The 12,500-nt window shown below is 61.3% G+C and overlaps 2 non-coding genes across 2 annotated transcripts; both read left to right on the forward strand.

Annotated features, from left to right (window-relative positions):
• Positions 1–8,657: 8,657 nt before the first annotated feature.
• Positions 8,658–10,472, forward strand: LOC142790318 (small subunit ribosomal RNA). The gene has a single exon (XR_012889429.1). It is a non-coding gene; the product is annotated as a small subunit ribosomal RNA (ribosomal RNA).
• Positions 10,473–12,191: 1,719 nt separating this feature from the next.
• Positions 12,192–12,344, forward strand: LOC142790393 (5.8S ribosomal RNA). Its single transcript, XR_012889484.1, has one exon. It is a non-coding gene; the product is annotated as a 5.8S ribosomal RNA (ribosomal RNA).
• The last annotated feature ends 156 nt before the right edge of the window (positions 12,345–12,500 follow it).

The following is a 12,500-nucleotide window of genomic DNA, read 5'->3' on the forward strand; positions in this document are numbered from 1 at the left end:
TGCGCCGCCCCGGCTGACGCGGTTTTTTGCCGCCCCGGCTGACGCAGTTCGGACTTGGCACTTTTTGGCTGAGCCTGGCTGGCGGCCCACTCACTCGATCGCCATGTCTGTTTGCCACAGTTTTCCCGGTGGTGCCGCACCCGGGCTCGCCCCGGCTGACGCAGTTTTCGCGCCGCCCCGGCTGACGCGGTTTCGTGCCGCCCCGGCAGACGCGGTTTTTGCGCCGCCCCGGCTGACGCGGTTTTTGCCGCCCCGGCTGACGCGGTTTTTGCCGCCCCGGCTGACGCAGTTCGGACTTAGCACTTTTTGGCTGAGCCTGGCTGGTGGCCCACTCACTCGATCGCCATGTCTGTTAGCCACAGTTTTCCCGGTGGTGCCGCACCCGGGCTCGCCCCGGCTGACGCAGTTTTCGCGCCGCCCCGGCAGACGCGGTTTTCGCGCCGCCCCGGCTGACGCGGTTTTTGCCGCCCCGGCTGACGCAGTTCGGACTTAGCACTTTTTGGGCTGAGCCTGGCTGGCGGCCCACTCACTCGATCGCCATGTCTGTTTGCCACAGTCTTCCCGGTGGTGCCGCACCCGGGCTCGCCCCGGCAGACGCGTTTTTTTTTTCTTTCGCCCCGGCAGACGTGGTTCCCCCCCCCCCTTTTCGCTCGCCCCGGCTGACGAGGTTTTCGCGCCGCCCCGGCTGACGCAGTTTTCGCGCCGCCCCGGCTGACGCGGTTTCGTGCCGCCCCGGCTGACGCGGTTTTCGCGCCGCCCCGGCTGACGCGGTTTTTGCGTCGCCCCGGCTGACACGGTTCGGACTTTGCACTTTTCGGCTGTGCCTGGCTGGCGGCCCACTCACTCGATCGCCATGTCTGTTTGCCACAGTTTTCCCGGTGGTGCCGCACCCGGGCTTGCCCCGGCAGACGCGTTTTTTTTTTTCTTTCGCCCCGGCTGACGCAGTTTTCGCGCCGCCCCGGCTGACGCGGTTTCGTGCCGCCCCGGCAGACGCGGTTTTTTGCGCCGCCCCGGCTGACGCGGTTTTTGCCGCCCCGGCTGACGCAGTTCGGACTTTGCACTTTTTGGCTGAGCCTGGCTGGCGGCCCACTCACTCGATCGCCATGTCTGTTTGCCACAGTTTTCCCGGTGGTGCCGCACCCGGGCTCGCCCCGGCAGACGCGTTTTTTTTTTCTTTCGCCCCGGCTGACGCAGTTTTCGCGCCGCCCCGGCTGACGCGGTTTCGTGCCGCCCCGGCAGACGCAGTTCGGACTTGGCACTTTTCGGCTGTGCCTGGCTGGCGGCCCACTCACTCGATCGCCATGTCTGTTTGCCACAGTTTTCCCGGTGGTGCCGCACCCGGGCTCGCCCCGGCAGACGCGTTTTTTTTTTTCTTTCGCCCCGGCTGACGCAGTTTTCGCGCCGCCCCGGCAGACGCGGTTTTCGCGCCGCCCCGGCAGACGCGGTTTTTTGCGCCGCCCCGGCTGACGCGGTTTTTTGCCGCCCCGGCTGACGCAGTTCGGACTTGGCACTTTTTGGCTGAGCCTGGCTGGCGGCCCACTCACTCGATCGCCATGTCTGTTTGCCACAGTTTTCCCGGTGGTGCCGCACCCGGGCTCGCCCCGGCTGACGCAGTTTTCGCGCCGCCCCGGCTGACGCGGTTTCGTGCCGCCCCGGCAGACGCGGTTTTTGCGCCGCCCCGGCTGACGCGGTTTTTGCCGCCCCGGCTGACGCGGTTTTTGCCGCCCCGGCTGACGCAGTTCGGACTTGGCACTTTTTGGCTGAGCCTGGCTGGTGGCCCACTCACTCGATCGCCATGTCTGTTAGCCACAGTTTTCCCGGTGGTGCCGCACCCGGGCTCGCCCCGGCTGACGCAGTTTTCGCGCCGCCCCGGCAGACGCGGTTTTCGCGCCGCCCCGGCTGACGCGGTTTTTGCCGCCCCGGCTGACGCAGTTCGGACTTAGCACTTTTTGGGCTGAGCCTGGCTGGCGGCCCACTCACTCGATCGCCATGTCTGTTTGCCACAGTCTTCCCGGTGGTGCCGCACCCGGGCTCGCCCCGGCAGACGCGTTTTTTTTTCTTTCGCCCCGGCAGACGTGGTTCCCCCCCCCCCTTTTCGCTCGCCCCGGCTGACGAGGTTTTCGCGCCGCCCCGGCTGACGCAGTTTTCGCGCCGCCCCGGCTGACGCGGTTTCGTGCCGCCCCGGCTGACGCGGTTTTCGCGCCGCCCCGGCTGACGCGGTTTTTGCGTCGCCCCGGCTGACACGGTTCGGACTTTGCACTTTTCGGCTGTGCCTGGCTGGCGGCCCACTCACTCGATCGCCATGTCTGTTTGCCACAGTTTTCCCGGTGGTGCCGCACCCGGGCTTGCCCCGGCAGACGCGTTTTTTTTTTTCTTTCGCCCCGGCTGACGCAGTTTTCGCGCCGCCCCGGCTGACGCGGTTTCGTGCCGCCCCGGCAGACGCGGTTTTTTGCGCCGCCCCGGCTGACGCGGTTTTTGCCGCCCCGGCTGACGCAGTTCGGACTTTGCACTTTTTGGCTGAGCCTGGCTGGCGGCCCACTCACTCGATCGCCATGTCTGTTTGCCACAGTTTTCCCGGTGGTGCCGCACCCGGGCTCGCCCCGGCAGACGCGTTTTTTTTTTCTTTCGCCCCGGCTGACGCAGTTTTCGCGCCGCCCCGGCTGACGCGGTTTCGTGCCGCCCCGGCAGACGCAGTTCGGACTTGGCACTTTTCGGCTGTGCCTGGCTGGCGGCCCACTCACTCGATCGCCATGTCTGTTTGCCACAGTTTTCCCGGTGGTGCCGCACCCGGGCTCGCCCCGGCAGACGCGTTTTTTTTTTCTTTCGCCCCGGCTGACGCAGTTTTCGCGCCGCCCCGGCAGACGCGGTTTTCGCGCCGCCCCGGCAGACGCGGTTTTTTGCGCCGCCCCGGCTGACGCGGTTTTTTGCCGCCCCGGCTGACGCAGTTCGGACTTGGCACTTTTTGGCTGAGCCTGGCTGGCGGCCCACTCACTCGATCGCCATGTCTGTTTGCCACAGTTTTCCCGGTGGTGCCGCACCCGGGCTCGCCCCGGCTGACGCAGTTTTCGCGCCGCCCCGGCTGACGCGGTTTCGTGCCGCCCCGGCAGACGCGGTTTTTGCGCCGCCCCGGCTGACGCGGTTTTTGCCGTCCCGGCTGACGCGGTTTTTGCCGCCCCGGCTGACGCAGTTCGGACTTAGCACTTTTCGGCTGAGCCTGGCTGGTGGCCCACTCACTCGATCGCCATGTCTGTTAGCCACAGTTTTCCCGGTGGTGCCGCACCCGGGCTCGCCCCGGCTGACGCAGTTTTCGCGCCGCCCCGGCAGACGCGGTTTTCGCGCCGCCCCGGCTGACGCGGTTTTTGCCGCCCCGGCTGACACGGTTCGGACTTTGCACTTTTCGGCTGTGCCTGGCTGGCGGCCCACTCACTCGATCGCCATGTCTGTTTGCCACAGTTTTCCCGGTGGTGCCGCACCCGGGCTTGCCCCGGCAGACGCGTTTTTTTTTTTCTTTCGCCCCGGCTGACGCAGTTTTCGCGCCGCCCCGGCTGACGCGGTTTCGTGCCGCCCCGGCAGACGCGGTTTTTTGCGCCGCCCCGGCTGACGCGGTTTTTGCCGCCCCGGCTGACGCAGTTCGGACTTTGCACTTTTTGGCTGAGCCTGGCTGGCGGCCCACTCACTCGATCGCCATGTCTGTTTGCCACAGTTTTCCCGGTGGTGCCGCACCCGGGCTCGCCCCGGCAGACGCGTTTTTTTTTTCCTTCGCCCCGGCAGACGTGGTTCCCCCCCCCCCCCTCCGTCTTTCTTTTTGTTTTTTTTTTCGCCGCGGCTGAAGTGGATTTTTCGGTGCCTCGACGCCCCGGTAGTCGCGGTTTTTCCGTTTCCGCACGGCCCCGGCTGACGCTGCTCGGTCACAGTCGCCTTTTGTGGTGATTGCAGACTTCTTGAGCGCGGGTGTTTTTTTTTTTGTTGTTGTTGTTGTTTTATTACGCATTCGCTCCAGCAGACGCTGTTTAGACTTTTTGTTTCCTCTTTTATCCTGCGACGAGGTGACGAGGTTTATTCGGTGCCCCGCCGCCCCGGCTGAAGTGATTTTTCCTGTCCCGTGCCGCCCCGGCTGACGCGGTTGGGACTTCGCGTTTGTTCGGCCGCCACGGGTTTTGGCGCACTCGCTCGGTTGCTTGTTGTTGCCACTTGTTGCGAACCCAGGTTTCTTGAGCGAGCGCGGGCGTTTTTTCTTCCTTTCTTTCTTTGTTCTATGTGTTAGCGAATCGGCCTTTAATATCACACGAGGACTCACAACCAACAATTTTCAGTTTGAAGTGTAAATAATCTGCAGGTGTTGACGTAACTGACTTGCCCCGTACCCTTGAGTACATCCATGAAGTTCTCGTAGTACTACTAAATCGCATTATTCCAAGTGGAGAAATTCCCATAAATTTGCAAACCTCTACACGAAAATCGGTGCGCGTGATAAAGTTGAAAATTATCGTCCGATATCAAATGTGCCTTCTATAACACAAATTCTAGGAAAAAAAAAAAACACTTGTTCGCCGTTTTCTGCGCCGTGACTGGCAGCACTCCGGCGAAGCGAAACGGGGTCGATTCGAGCACGATATCGGCGTCTTTCGACGTGCTCGCCGGCGACCGTCGCACGAGTACGTCGCACGAGCGCGTCTGCCGGGGCGCCGTTTGCGAAGCCGACGCAAAAGTGGGAACCGCCGCTCGGATGATCGCCGCTTTCGGCAGAGTGAGTGTTGGCACTCCGGGGAAGCGAAACAGCGTGAATGCGCCCACGAAATCGGCGTATTTTGAAGTGACCGCCGGCGACCGTCGCACGAGTACGGTAAACCGCGTCAGCCGGGGCGTAGTTCGGGACGCCGACGAAAAAGTGGGAAGCGCAACTCGGATCTTCGCCGTTTTTGCAGGAGTGAGTGGCGGCCCTCCTGCGAGACCAAGAAGCATCGATTCGTGCACGAATTCGGCGCCTTTCGACGTGATCGCCGGCGACCGTCGCTCGAGTAGGGCAAACCGCGTCTGCCGGGGCGGGCTTCGGGACGCCGATGCGAAAGTGGGAAACGCTGCTCGGATGTTCGCCGTTTTTGGCCGAGTGAGTGCTGGCACTCGGGCGAAGCCAAACGGGGCCGATTACGGCACGATATCGGCGTCTTTCGACGTGCCCGCCGGCGACCGTCGCACGAGTACGGTAAACCGCGTCAGCCCGGGCGGAGTTCGGGACGCCGATGCGAAAGTGGAGAACGCCGCTCGGATCTTCGCCGTTTTTGGAGGAGTGAGTGGCGGCACTCCGGAGAAGCCAAGGAGCGCCAATTAGCGCACGATATCGGCGTCTTTCGACGCGCTCGCCGGCGACCGTCGCACGAGTAGGGCAAACCGCGTCTGCCGGGGCGGGGTTTACGACGCCGACGCAAAAGTGGGAACCGCCGCTCGGATGTTGGCCGTTTTTGGCAGAGTGAGTGCTGGCACTCCGGCGACGCGAAAGAGCGCGAATGCGCCCACGAAAGTGGCGTATTTGGACGTGCTTGACGGCGACCGCTGCAGGAGTACGAAAAACCACGTCAGCCGGGGCGAGCGACCCACGGCGGTCTGGGTGCTTATCGCTGCTATTATAGGGGCACCCCGGCAGACGCAGAAAAAAAAAAATTTTTTTTCGACCTTCTTTTTTGCTGGTCGAGCTCGGGTAACCCAGGTCGCAATGGGAGCCGCGCACGAAAGCGGCGTCGCGAGACGCGTTCGCGGTCGCTAGTCGCACGAGCTCGGCAACCGCGTCAGCCGGCGCGGAGTTCGGGATGCCGACGGCTAAGTGGGTACCGCTGCTCGGATGTTCGCCGTTTTTGGCCGAGTGAGTGCTGGCACTCCGGTGAAGCCAAGGAGCGCCAATTCGTGCACGATATCGGCGTCTTTCGACGTGCCCGCCGGCCACCGCCGCACGAGTACGGCAAACCGCGTCTGCCGGGGCGGGGTTTGCGACGCGTACGCAATAGTGGGAACCGTCGCTCGGATGTTCGTCGTCTTTGGCCGAGCGAGTGCTGGCACTCCGGCGAAGCGAAACGGGGCCGATTCGGGCACGATATCGGCGTATTTCGACGTGCTCGCCGGCGACCGTCGCACGAGTACGGCAAAGCGCGTCTGCCGGGGCGAGGTTTGCGACGCCGACGAAAAAGTGGGAAGCGCCGCTCGGATCTTCGCCGTTTTTGCAGGAGTGAGTGGCGGCCCTCCTGCGAGACCAAGAAGCATCGACTCGCGCACGATATCGGTGTCTTTCGACGTGCCCGCCGGCCACCGCCGCACGAGTACGGCAAACCGCGTATGCCGGGGCGGGGTTGGCGACGCCGACGCAAAAGTGGGAACCGCCACTAGGATGTTCGCCGTTTTTGGCAGAGTGAGTGCTGGCACTCCGGCGAAGCGAAAGAGCGCGAATGCGCCCACGAAAGTGGCGTGTTTGGACGTGCTTGACGACGACCACCGCAGGAAAACGAAAAACCACGTCAGCCGGGGCGAGCGACCCATGGCGGTCTGGGTGCTTATCGCTGCTATTATAGGGGCACCCCGGCAGACGCAAAAAAAAAAAAATTTTTTTTTCGACATTCTTTTTTGCTCGTCGACCTCGGGTGACCCAGGTCGCAGTGGGAGCCGCGCACGAAAGCGGCGTCGCGAGACGGCTTCGCGGTCGCTAGTCGCACGAGCTCGGCAACCGCGTCTGCCGGGGCGGAGTTCGGGACGCCGACGGCTAAGTGGGAACCGCCGCTCGGATGTTCGCCGTTTGTGGCCGAGTGAGTGCTGGCACTCCGGCGAAGCCAAACGGGGCCGATTCCGGCACGATATCGGCGTCTTTCTACGTGCTCGCCGGCGACCGTCGCACGAGTACGGCAAAGTGCGTCTGCCGGGGCGGGGTTTGCGACGCGTACGCAATAGTGAGAACCGTCGCTCGGATGTTCGTCGTCTTTCGCCGAGCCAGTGCTGGCACTCCGGCGAAGCCGAACGGAGCCGATTCGGGCACGATATCGGCGTCTTTCCACGTGCTCGCCGGCGACCGTCGCACGAGTACGGTAAACCGCGTCAGCCGGGGCGGAGTTCGGGACGCCGATGCGAAAGTGGGAAGCGCCGCTCGGATCTTCGCCGTTTTTGGAGGAGTCAGTGGCGGCACTCCTGTGAAGCCAAGGTGCGCCAATTCGCGCACGATATCGGCGTCTTTCGACGTGCCCGCCGGCCACCGTCGCACGAGTACGGCAAACCTCGTCTGCCGGGGCGGGGTTTGCGACGCCGACGCAAAAGTGGGAACCGCCGCTCGGATGTTCGCCGTTTTTGGCAGAGTGAGTGCTGGCACTCCGGCGAAGCGAAAGAGCGTGAATGCGCCCACGAAAGTAGCGTATTTGGACGTGCTTGACGGCGACCGCCGCAGGAGTACGAAAAACCACGTCAGCCGGGGCGAGCGACCCACGGCGGTCTGGGTGCTTATCGCTGCTATTATAGGGGCACCCCGGCAGACGCAGAAAGAAAAAAAAAATGGGGACATGGCGTGCGTCACCGTGCGGCTTCGCAGCGTTGCCGAAGTCGCCGAGCCCTTCGACTGAGCCGAACGGCGGACAGGGAACGTTGGTCGGCCGTTCTAACCTGTCGGTGCCACGCCGAGACGTCGTTAAGGAAAACCGCGTCGTGGGCCTCTACGACGCCGTCGATTCGTTGTACGTTTGGTGTCCAGCGTGTCGGCGGCGAGTAGCGGACACGTCGTTCACGACTTCGGTCTTTCGCAGTCGACGCGAACTTGCGGAGAGTCGTGGTGCCTCACGTTTTCGGCAGAAACCGCGGCGGAATTTTCCCGTGCGTGCGCGCACGACCTCGGTGCTGTGCCGTCAGCGTAGTGTTGCACAAACTCGTGGCCTACCCAAGGTGCGGTACGTTTGCGGCCGTATCCTCGGTGGCAATTTCGTGAGTAGGGTCGCAAATTCTACGACCTCGGCGGGTTTGAGAGCGACGTAGACTTGTGGCACGCTCAACGTGCCACACGTTTCGGGGCACACCCGCGGTGAAATTTTCTCGAGTACGCTCGTATTAGTGCCCAAGGAGGTCTGGGTACTTATCGCTGCTATTATGTGGGGGTTCTCGTGAGCGGCGTACGCGAAAGCGACCGGGTGTCTGATATGCGGCGGGCTTCGGCCTCGTCAAGCGTGTCCTCGGGTCTGCTCCAGGGGAATCCACGGCAGTCGTCTGCAGCCTCATCCGCTTGATGCGTTAGGGGCTGGTTGTCGGACGGTGCCGTTTTACCACGATATCGAGGTGTGTTCCGTGTCGTCCTCGGGCGATTCAGATGCGAAAGCGCCGAAGACGCGGGCGTGACCCGTCGTCTGGCGGCTTTGCGGTCTCGGCTCCGTTGCTAGTTCCGGCCGGTCCACCGACAGTGCAGCGGGCTTGGGCAACCCGCACGGCGCGACCGAGTCGATGCAACGAAAAAGAGCGAGCATGAACGTGCTTCTTGCCGCACGGCTCCCACTCGTCTTTCGGGAAGGTTGTGCCGTAGCGAGCTCGAACGCCGTCATCTCGGAGTGCAAAATAAGCGTGTTGGGGCGCCTGAAGGTGGCCTCCGCCGCACACAGACTGCGTCCGGCCCGCCGAAGGCGAGGACGGACGCGCAGTCGAACGATTACCTGGTTGATCCTGCCAGTAATCATATGCTTGTCTCAAAGATTAAGCCATGCATGTCTAAGTACATGCCGAAATAAGGCGAAACCGCGAATGGCTCATTAAATCAGTTATGGTTCCTTAGATCGTTTCTTCCTACTTGGATAACTGTGGCAATTCTAGAGCTAATACATGCAGTGAGCCTGGAGCCCTTTGGGTAACGGGTGCTTTTATTAGACCAAGATCGATCGGGTTTCGGCCCGTATTGTGTGGTGACTCTGGATAACTTTGTGCTGATCGCATGGCCACGAGCCGGCGACGTTTCTTTCAAGTGTCTGCCTTATCAACTTTCGATGGTAGGTTACTTGCTTACCATGGTTGTTACGGGTAACGGAGAATCAGGGTTCGATTCCGGAGAGGGAGCCTGAGAAACGGCTACCACATCCAAGGAAGGCAGCAGGCGCGCAAATTACCCACTCCCGGCACGGGGAGGTAGTGACGAAAAATAACAATACGGGACTCTTTTGAGGCCCCGTAATTGAAATGAGTACACTCTAAATCCTTTAACGAGGATCAATTGGAGGGCAAGTCTGGTGCCAGCAGCCGCGGTAATTCCAGCTCCAATAGCGTATACTAAAGCTGCTGCGGTTAAAAAGCTCGTAGTTGGATCTCAGTTCCAGACGAGTAGTGCATCTACCCGATGCGACGGCTCGGACTGAACATCATGCCGGTTCTTTCTTGGTGCACTTCATTGTGTGCCTCGAGATGGCCGGTGCTTTTACTTTGAAAAAATTAGAGTGCTCAACGCAGGCGAGTCGCCTGAATAAACTTGCATGGAATAATAGAACAAGACCTCGTTTCTGTTCTGTTGGTTTTTGGAATACGAGGTAATGATTAAGAGGGACGGACGGGGGCATTCGTATTGCGGCGCTAGAGGTGAAATTCTTGGACCGTCGCAAGACGAACTACTGCGAAAGCATTTGCCAAGAATGTTTTCATTGATCAAGAACGAAAGTCAGAGGTTCGAAGGCGATCAGATACCGCCCTAGTTCTGACCATAAACGATGCCAACCAGCGATCCGCCTGAGTTACTCAAATGACTCGGCGGGCAGCTTCCGGGAAACCAAAGTATTTGGGTTCCGGGGGAAGTATGGTTGCAAAGCTGAAACTTAAAGGAATTGACGGAAGGGCACCACCAGGAGTGGAGCCTGCGGCTTAATTTGACTCAACACGGGAAAACTTACCCGGCCCGGACACTGGGAGGATTGACAGATTGAGAGCTCTTTCTTGATTCGGTGGATGGTGGTGCATGGCCGTTCTTAGTTGGTGGAGCGATTTGTCTGGTTAATTCCGATAACGAACGAGACTCTAGCCTATTAAATAGGTGCGGGGTTCCCAGCACCTTACAACCTTCTTAGAGGGACAAGCGGCTCCTAGCCGCACGAAACAGAGCAATAACAGGTCTGTGATGCCCTTAGATGTCCGGGGCCGCACGCGCGCTACACTGAAGGAAGCAGCGTGTCTTTATCCCTGTCTGAAAAGACTGGGTAACCCGTGGAACTTCTTTCGTGATTGGGATAGGGGCTTGCAATTGTTCCCCTTGAACGAGGAATTCCCAGTAAGCGCGAGTCATAAGCTCGCGTTGATTACGTCCCTGCCCTTTGTACACACCGCCCGTCGCTACTACCGATTGAATGATTTAGTGAGGTCTTCGGACCGATGTCCGGCGCGGCCTTTCGGTTGCGCCGGTCTGTTGGAAAGATGACCAAACTTGATCATTTAGAGGAAGTAAAAGTCGTAACAAGGTTTCCGTAGGTGAACCTGCGGAAGGATCATTAACGGATTGTGAAGGGTGAGCGCCTCAGCTGCGTCTGCGCCCGACACTTTCTGCCGCTGACCCCGTTTGGACGCGGGGTCGGCTTTTCCCCACGGGGCTGCCTGAATGTGGAGCGGCACCCCGTGACAAATTGTTGCGCCCAGCGGACGCCAACACCGCGACCTTGGACGGTCGGCCAGGTGGCGGACGCGGGTACAAACGGCGCAACGCACTCATAGGTCGGCTTTCGACCCGCCACTGCACCGTGGCTCGAAGCGCTCGAAATGCGCGACCCGACCGCTGCGGGACCGCCTAGTACTGTAAACAGGAGTGGCGGAGCGCGAACGGCGAGTCGTGGTTACGTCGGTAGAAGGCGAGGCTGCGCGTTCCCGAAACGCCAGCCGAGTGCCCTCCCGACCGTTCGAGCGTGCAAGAACGAGACCCGACAATCGCGCGGCGACTGCCAAGTACGAGAGGAACGGCTCAAGCGTCGGCGGTCGGTCAAGGAACTGGCGATGTGACGGGTCCGCTGTGCACCAGTGCATACCGTCCCGCCGTCCGCGGCAAGCGCCTCCGCGTCCTCGGGTGACGGAGGCTGCCGGTCGGTTCTTGCAGGCGAGGGATCTCGCTGGCACCGGTTCGCGTTGACGCGCGGCCGGTCATGGCACGGCGATGCGACGGCCGAGGTGCGCAGTACTCGATGGAGGAACCGCACGCTCCGATGACCGTCCCGCCCTCCGCGGCGTATGCGTACCGACCGTAATGGTTGCAGCAGCGCCGGCCGGCTTTTGAATTCGCCACACGAAACACGGTGCGAGATCGCGGTTAGGGGAGCGTCGACGTTGCCAGGCGTTTTGCTTGCTGCCGAGGGAAAGGCGGCACGGCCACGTCGCGCTCGTCGCGATTAGCGGGTCTGCGCGCTTTGGGAAGGTGCCGCAACGACTTGCCGAAAGAGGAAGCACGGAAGAACGAGGGACTTGGACGTCCCGACAATTGAACGCACTTGCGGCCAGGCCCTTGCTGGCTTCGTTCTTCCGCCTCGAGTAGGCTCGTACGCGGCTCCGGCGCCGAAAGTGGTCCTTGGCACCGACTTCGGTGGACGTGGGAAGTGCCGCGCAAGTACGGCGCGCCTGGCTCCACCTGTTGGCTAAAGTAAGCAGCCGGATCGGCATTTTGGTGTGCGGTGGCAAACCGTGGATGCGAAAAAAGCTTGTGCGATTTCGTGGAACAAAAAGCGGGGGTCCCCCTTTTTATGCGGAGGAGACCGACCCGCCCGCCGTGGTGAACCGCGACGCCACGGTAAAAACGGGAGAGGCTTGTTGATGGGACCGTGCATCCCGCGCTCCACGGAGGCCGGGAGGCGGCCGCCCGAGGAAATGTGTAGCCGTCGAGGCCCGCATCTGCGTGCACTCTTATCCAAATGGGTGTACCGCAGGCATTTTCTGGTTAGGCGGGCCAATGAGAGCGAGCACACAACGATACCTACGGGTCCGGCTTGGAGAACCGGCTTCGACGCCTCCCGAGTATTTATAGAGGGGTGGACCACGAAAGCACTCGCAAGTAGCGGAAGCGAAACGCCGTCCGAAACACACCGTTTGCTCGATTTGCGGCAGCCGAAAAAGGCGCGGCAGAGTTTTGGAGTCCAAGCGTGCGCTGAAAAGCGCCCTTCTTGGCCACTGTTTGGCCGAGTGCCAGAAACGTTTGGTTTTGACTGTACGGAATTGAACAAACACTTTTTCACGACTCTAAGCGGTGGATCACTCGGTTCTCGGGTCGATGAAGAACGCAGCCAGCTGCGAGACTTGGTGTGAATTGCAGGACACACTGAGCACTGATTCTTTGAACGCACATTGCGGCCTTGGGTCTTCCCTTGGCTTCGTCTGTCTGAGGGTCGGATCACATATCAAGAGAGCCTTCGGCGCACAAGGGAACGTGAGCCGTCGACTCGTTTTGACCGCGTCGGCAACACGGACAGCACGCTGAACACCTCACAGCGAGCGCCAACAGCGGCCACTCAAGGGCGAGACGGTGGCGACCGTCGTGCCAGAGC

Source organism: Rhipicephalus microplus, unplaced genomic scaffold (genome assembly GCF_043290135.1).
Source record: "Rhipicephalus microplus isolate Deutch F79 unplaced genomic scaffold, USDA_Rmic scaffold_99, whole genome shotgun sequence".
NCBI classification, from domain to species: Eukaryota; Metazoa; Arthropoda; class Arachnida; order Ixodida; family Ixodidae; genus Rhipicephalus; species Rhipicephalus microplus.